This window comes from Daktulosphaira vitifoliae, unplaced genomic scaffold (assembly GCF_025091365.1).
Source record: "Daktulosphaira vitifoliae isolate Bord-2020 unplaced genomic scaffold, ASM2509136v1 Scaffold_5, whole genome shotgun sequence".
NCBI lineage: Eukaryota > Metazoa > Arthropoda > Insecta > Hemiptera > Phylloxeridae > Daktulosphaira > Daktulosphaira vitifoliae.
In genome coordinates, this window is record NW_026099576.1 from 7,425,213 (window position 1) to 7,432,645 (window position 7,433).

Consider the following 7,433-nt stretch of genomic DNA (forward strand, 5'->3'; position numbering starts at 1 on the left):
TTAAACAACATAATATTGAATTTTTGAAATCAAATAATATTTTCCTGTGAGAAATATTAAAATTTTCAATAGTTTCCATTTAAAAATGAAGTATATTATCCTTAATCATTGTATAGTATATTGATGCAATCCCGCGACCCGTGCCATCTTTGTCAGCCGCCATCTAACTACGTGAATAAAAATATTTGTCTGACAAACACCTCGTGTCATACGCAACGGTACAAAGTCCAGCAAATGCCACACGGCTGTCAACGACGGGAGATTATCGTTTCCGCCAAATTGATTTTCTACCTGTTTATCTACTAAAAAATTTCAGAGTCATTTAGCTTTATCCATGGGTAATCCACAAGTTAGTAATGGTTTTGGCGTATTGGCAGAGTTAGCAGCTGCCCGTGCTAACATTTTCTGCATTTATTTGTTAAAAAGTTCAATGTTACGTTCAGGTCTGTATTTTAGATTTTAACATGAGTAATTAACATTGATGAGCAAAAAATAAAACATTCGCCCCTAAGAAATTTTGTCGACCTTAATCCTCAATCGTCACGTCATTTTGAATAATTACTTATTTTATCACATAGGTACAACTTTATGAACAAAATATGAAGTTTTATCAAAGGGAAATAAATTAAAGAAGATAACTGTCTTATGTATGTATACATATTTTTTTAATAAATAATAGATTTATAGATTATAAGCAAATAAAAAGTTTTACGAACGCTTGCTAATTTTTGTTTCATAATTATGGGATCAGAACAAGGGCCATTGTATGTTCTATAAGACATATTAAAGCTAATTTAAAATAGGGACAACTTTAATCAATTTTACTAATAATTTACAAAAAAAATACCTGTCTAAAAAATAATTTCATCAAGCTCATTCGCATGAATGGTACCTTTACATTCTTTTACAAAACAGCGCCAACGTATTTTACTCGTTTATATTGTTCACAACAAAACGAAACTTAAAATTATTCAAAAAAATCATTTGTTGTCCTCGCTTACTTGTAATCAAATGACATTAATTTAAAAAGTGAAAAATATAGAATGGTTAAATATTTACCGATATCAATACACTGCTATCTAACAACAATAATAGAGAAAGGAAAAAGTTCGATTAAATGAAAAGTAGATAATTATGATCGGGATATTTTGGAAATATTTTAACCAGTGGTTCTCAAGCTTTCTACTTGTAGACAAGTATAAACTATCGGTTTGGTGGAAACGAAAACTGACCTTATTCAGATTTGGCGCGAAGGATGAACATCCAACGACAACTCGCCGCAAATATATCACTGACTATATGAAGTTTGTGGTATATTTGCTATCCAGAATATTCAGTAAGTAAAGAAACAGGTCAATTGTTAAAAACAATGAGAAAAATAGAAACCCGTTTCCTTACTTACTGAACACCTCTATACAGACTACATAATAAATATATATTATAGTCTTGACATAACCTTGAAATATTGTATCATTTACATTTATTCCGTGTTATTTTTGAATAGCACCCCTAAAAATATGTATTTATGAACAGTAAATAAATATATAATATTCAGGGTTATGAATTATATGTTTTTGTAAATTTTGAAGGATCCTTAGGTTTTGCAACTTGGGATTATATAGTAACGTAGAAATATTTTTTATTTTATGAGGGGGATTAACTAAGATAAAGTTTTAAACAAAAATTTGTACAAATATGATATTACGCCATTTTTTTGACAGGTTTTTAGTTCTATTATATTGCTTGACATTTTTTATTTTTTTAATATGTTTTTAAAATCAGTTCTTTTTTTCATATTATTATTATGTTTCATGTAGTTTGAATTATATAAATAGAAATTATATTATATATTTTAATTCATTAAAAATAATGACCTAATGAAAATAATATTTTTTTTTAATCTATTTAATTAATTATTGAAATGACTCAAAATTTGACATATTTGTATAACATTAAAATTAAGCTTTTAAGCATTTTAGGAGAATTTTTATTTTAGATATTAAATGATGTAGACTTAAAATTATTTAAAACAAATTAAAATTTGACATCCTTCACTTATAAATAGAATAAAGAAAAAAGTTAATTAAATAATTAAATATTGACTTATTTGATTAGAGATAATAGACAATTACTTATAACAATAATTAAAATAATTTTATTACAACTCTTAAAATTAAAATTTAGTAATGATAACTTCATTACTGAGATAATAATAACAGGAAAATTATATACCATGCAAATTCAGATTTGTTGACATTTTTTTTATAAGGAATGGTTTTCGTATGTTAATTTTATATGGAACTATATGAAGAAAAGGTTAGTGTTAATAGGAGAAAATAGGAGGTTGAAAGATAAATTCGACAAGACTGTAGTAAGACCAGCTATGATGTATAGTTCAGTGTTGGACAGTTGACTAGAAAGTAGAGCAGAGAATGTGTGTAGCAGAAATGAGAATACTTAGATAGATGAGTGGAGTGACTAGGGAAGATAGAAAAAGGAACGAGCATATAAGAGGGATTATAGATGTAGCATCAATCGTGGATAAGATGAGAAAAAATAGACTTAGATGTTTTGGTCATGTTATGAGGAGAGAAGAATTGGAAATTATAAGAACAGTTATAGAAATTAATGTTGAAGGATGAATTGGTAGAGGAAGACCAAAAAAGAGATGGAGGGATGTTATTTAATGTGATATAAGGACTGCTATAGTGAGCGTAGATGATGTGGGAGATCGTGTCAAGTGGAAGTTAAGGATAAGGGTTATCGACCCCAAGTAGTTGGGATTAAGACGAAGAAAAAGAAAAAGAAGAAGAAGAATTTTATATGAAACTATAATTTAATTAATATAGATTACAACATAAATAAAGTCTCAAATAAAATGTTAATAAAAAATTTTCAACTTCATTCAAACAACAATAATTTCTACTAATAATAGAACAAAAAAAAAACTATGTTATAGAGTAGGTGATGATTGAATTTAGCTAAGAAAAATAGACTAAGCTGACCTAATAAACAGCATACATTTTATAAATGCAATCAATTAACAATACTAATGGGCGATAAATAAAAACCGGATGGTCTATTAATAGCAATAATTTTAGTTTACTATACACCATTAAACGGCGTATATCGCTCAAATTTTAAGCGATAAATTCAATCAACTGTTTTCAGTAGATGGACAATATATTTTAAAAGCGGCGACAAATTCATTGTGCCACAAGTAGTAAGAGCGACAAATTAAAGTAAAAGATTAGTTCATAAACAAATTAACAACGTGGTGTTTATAGCGTTAAGAATGTTTTTAAGGACCTGTCCCTTCAATTATACATACTTATGAAAGCAACGTTTCCAGTTTGCTTATGAAATTATTTCTATATTTAGGGCTAGAGAAAACATAGCTGAGTGATTATTGGGTAAAATAATAGCCTTTTATCTTACCATTTAACAGTCGAGTTGCATTCTGTCATGGTAATGTTCTCGGTACTATACTTTTCTGACACTTTAATTTTGTTCATCAGAATATCTGAATTTGTTGCTCTTACTACTTGCCTCGATTGACTTCCGTATTCATTGACTATTTTTATAATTAGACATTACTCGGGCACGAATTTTCACCCACCTAAGTATAAAAATAATAACCGAAGTAATAACCTAAGTCCGAAGTATTGATTCAATAATTATTTTTTATAACTATAAGTTTTACATTTTTATCTTATAAATAAGTTAAATATGTATATTGCCTTAAAAAAAAAATATGTTTGTATCCTTTATAAAGGATAATATAAGGTAAAACCTAAAAAGTATTTAACCATTTATATATTGAGAGACAAATAGTACTCAACAAAAGCAAAAAAAATATTTCTAAAATTATTATTACTTCAGGAAAACTTTAGTGGTCAATGTTATATCAATCCCTTTGTAATGCAATATAAATACCAGATTATATTTATACATACAATTAATACTTTTAGTAATATTTCTCGCAACTTTTATGTAATAGTTTTATACATTTATTAAGTTTACAATTTTGTGAACGATTATTTATATTTTTATATTTTAAATTAAAAGTTATTTCAGTACATAACCGATTAAACTATTATTAATAACATTACATTATATAAACATATAATCTCAAATAAAATTTTTAGACTTCCATAGAACACAATAACAAACATATCTGCTAAAAAAAAAAAACAAAAAGAATAACTTTAATATAGTAAAAATGATGTTGACATAATAAACAACATGCATATTATAAATGCAAATTATTTACAATTAATTTTATACCTAATTTTTATGTAACGGTTTTATACGTTTATTAAGTTCAAAATTTTGTAAACAATTATTTATATTTTAAATTAAAGATATTTCAGTGCATAACCATTTGAATTATTATTAAATACACTATACATTTAACCTAAAATAAAATGTTAAAAGAAAATTTAAAACTTCTATCAAATATAACAAACATTTCTGCTAAAAAAAATAAAAACTTAATATAATAATTTATTAATAGTGGTGCTTGAATAATTTGGATCAAAAAATAATAATAAATAACAAAATTGTATAAATTAAATTTATTTACAATACTGATGGGCAATAAATATCAAATGGAAAAATAATTCAGCCGGATGGTCTATAAATAGCATTAATTTTAGTATATTTAAGCGACAAATTTAAACAATTGTTTTCATCAAATGGATAAATAGTTTAAAAACGACGACGAATTCAAATAAAATATATGTAAATAAGCAAACTGGCAACGTGTAACATTTATAAGGCTTAAAAATGATTTCACCGCTCTGTCACATTTAATTATACAGACTTATGGAAGCAACGTTGTCAGTTTGCTTATAAAATTATATCTAACCCGCGGGACACGAACGATCGAATCAGAGTAACTTTTGAATAATATAGGATTTTTTTTTTTTTGTATCTTCCATTTAGCTACCAAGTCACGTTCTCTCATGCAATACATTCATTGTACTACACATTATTGACACTTTAATATTGTTCAACCGATTATTTGAATTTGTCGCACTTACTACTTAGCTCGTTTACTTCAGTATTAATGTTCTCAAATATATGTCCATCGAATGCCAAATAATTAATGAATTTGTCATCAATTTGATGTGTGGTTTTCAATTTCTTGCTCTAATATATTTATAACTATTTTTATCCTTAAACGTTTCTCGGGCACCCATTTCTGTCATCTGCCTAAGTATTAAAATACTAATAATTTTCAAAGTACTAGTCTAATGATTATTATCTATGAGTCATTTTTTCCAGACCATTTTCTATTATATAAGTAAAATAATAATGTATGTTGCCATCTAAAAAAAAAGTTGGTACTCTTTAAAAAATAAAAGACAGATTTAATAATTAATTATCCACTATAAATTTGATAAGTAATAGTACTCAACAAACCCAAAAAATATATTATTTTTATTGTTATTACTTTTGAAGAAATTCAGTGGACAACGATAAGTTGACCTATAAATCATAACTTAAACACATCAATTACCCTGTGAAGCTAATTAAATAATATATTATATATGTATATATACAAACAAAAAATATTTTTAGTAATATCCCACGCAATTTTATTGTAACAGTTTTATACATTTATTAAGTTCACAATTGTCTTGTTCTACTTATCACCTTTAAAATGTATAAACCCACCCCACCCAACCGGGCCATAGTGTTTTGTTGTATAAATATATATATATATATAGTCATTACTGAGTAATGGATCAAATAAGTTGTGCTGTTATACTGGCCCATTTGTATTCTACTATAATAGTTTAAAAACGGCGACAAATTCATTGATTATTTTCAATTTGATGGACAGATATTTGAGAAATTATATACTGCAGTCAATCAAGCCATGTAATAAGAACGGCAAATACAAATAAAAGAAAAGGCAATGAGCAAACTGGCAACGTAGTATTGTAAAGCGTAAAGAATTATTTTTATAAATTTATTAAGTTTCAAACTTTGTAAAAAATAATTAACATTTTTTAACTTTTAATTTAAAAGTTAAACAACAGTTATTGGACTGCATAACCGATTTTAAGCAACTGCAAATTAAAGGTGAATAAACGAGGCGTAGATAATTTATGGTTGAGGGTGGGATAAAAACATAAACCCCTTCCTAATATTTTTAATTTAATTTGATTCTGTTACGAACAGATTATTTGTCCTTCACCAACATTTACAATTAACAACTATATTAGTACCTGATCAGCACAAACGTCCCTACAGCTCAACTATGATTATACGGCGTTTGGGTATAAACAAACCGATTATACTCTTCTTGAATTAATTAAAATTATAATGAAGACAGTCGTCATTCTACCACGCTTACGGCAACCTACTTTTATTGATCGATAACCTTTATTGATCTGATCTCGTACAGTATTTTTATGGTTACTAAAAATAAATACTCTTATTGTTTTATTTATTATTATTATTTCGGGTTATGTACACTCGTCGCCGTCGCTCACCTAACTTGGAGACCACCAACATCTCTAGAGATCTAGTCAGGTTATATTTCAAATAATATCAAATAGAAATAAGTGCTTGTTATCGTTATTAGTTGAGAGTCTATATTTATTTGGTCATTAAACCACTAACTGCCCTTTTAGTGGGCTATAAATTATATAGGGCCAACGTTACCCCGTTTAAGTACAGCTTAGCCAACTTTTAAAACCCTAGCGGGAAAGCACGTTGCAATTCCATAAAAAAATATTTTATATAGGATAATTGAACCCCCAACATCTTTAAATTTTTTTTATGTAACAAATAACATAATATTTAATTTGTTTTTTAAAGGGAGGAATGGCTACATCTATGATTTACGAGGATAATTAAAACTCTAAAGATGTTGAATTAATTTTTTTGCAATGTACGTCTGAGGGTCATCAAGATGAGTGTCACAAGGCAAGTTTTATTAAAATCCCTCATCAAAGCCATCATGTATATTAAATACTTGAACAAATATAAAATTTGTACATATTACAACATTTTACAAAAAAAAAAAATAACCGACAAAAAAAATTTACTAAAAAGAATAAAATAATTCATATCAGAATTAGAATAAAGTCAATTTATTAGAATAATAATTTGCGAATGTTATTATTTTTGGAGTCAGTGCCAGTCCAGGTTCACAAACGTTCATCAATGAAGCAGCTTAGTACGAATGGGTATACAGGGTGATTGACTAACTATGCCTCACGAATTATCTCTGAAAATATAAGAGTTATAAACAATTTTTTTTTTTTAATCATTATGGATCTTTGATGAGATGTTTCACGAGAAAATTTAAATTTTTACCACCATCCCTTTTGCTTAAAAATAGTGTCAACTTCATATTTTCAAATGGCAACACTATTTTTTTTTTATACCATTAGATTTAGGTTAATAAAAAAAAA

General features: G+C 26.8%; 1 long non-coding RNA gene across 1 annotated transcript; it reads left to right on the forward strand.

Annotated features, from left to right (window-relative positions):
• The first annotated feature begins 248 nt into the window (after positions 1–248).
• On the forward strand, positions 249–7,395 carry LOC126907474 (uncharacterized). The gene is made up of 3 exons (XR_007704545.1): positions 249–443; positions 579–647; positions 6,835–7,395. It is a non-coding gene; the product is annotated as an uncharacterized LOC126907474 (long non-coding RNA).
• Positions 7,396–7,433: the final 38 nt, after the last annotated feature.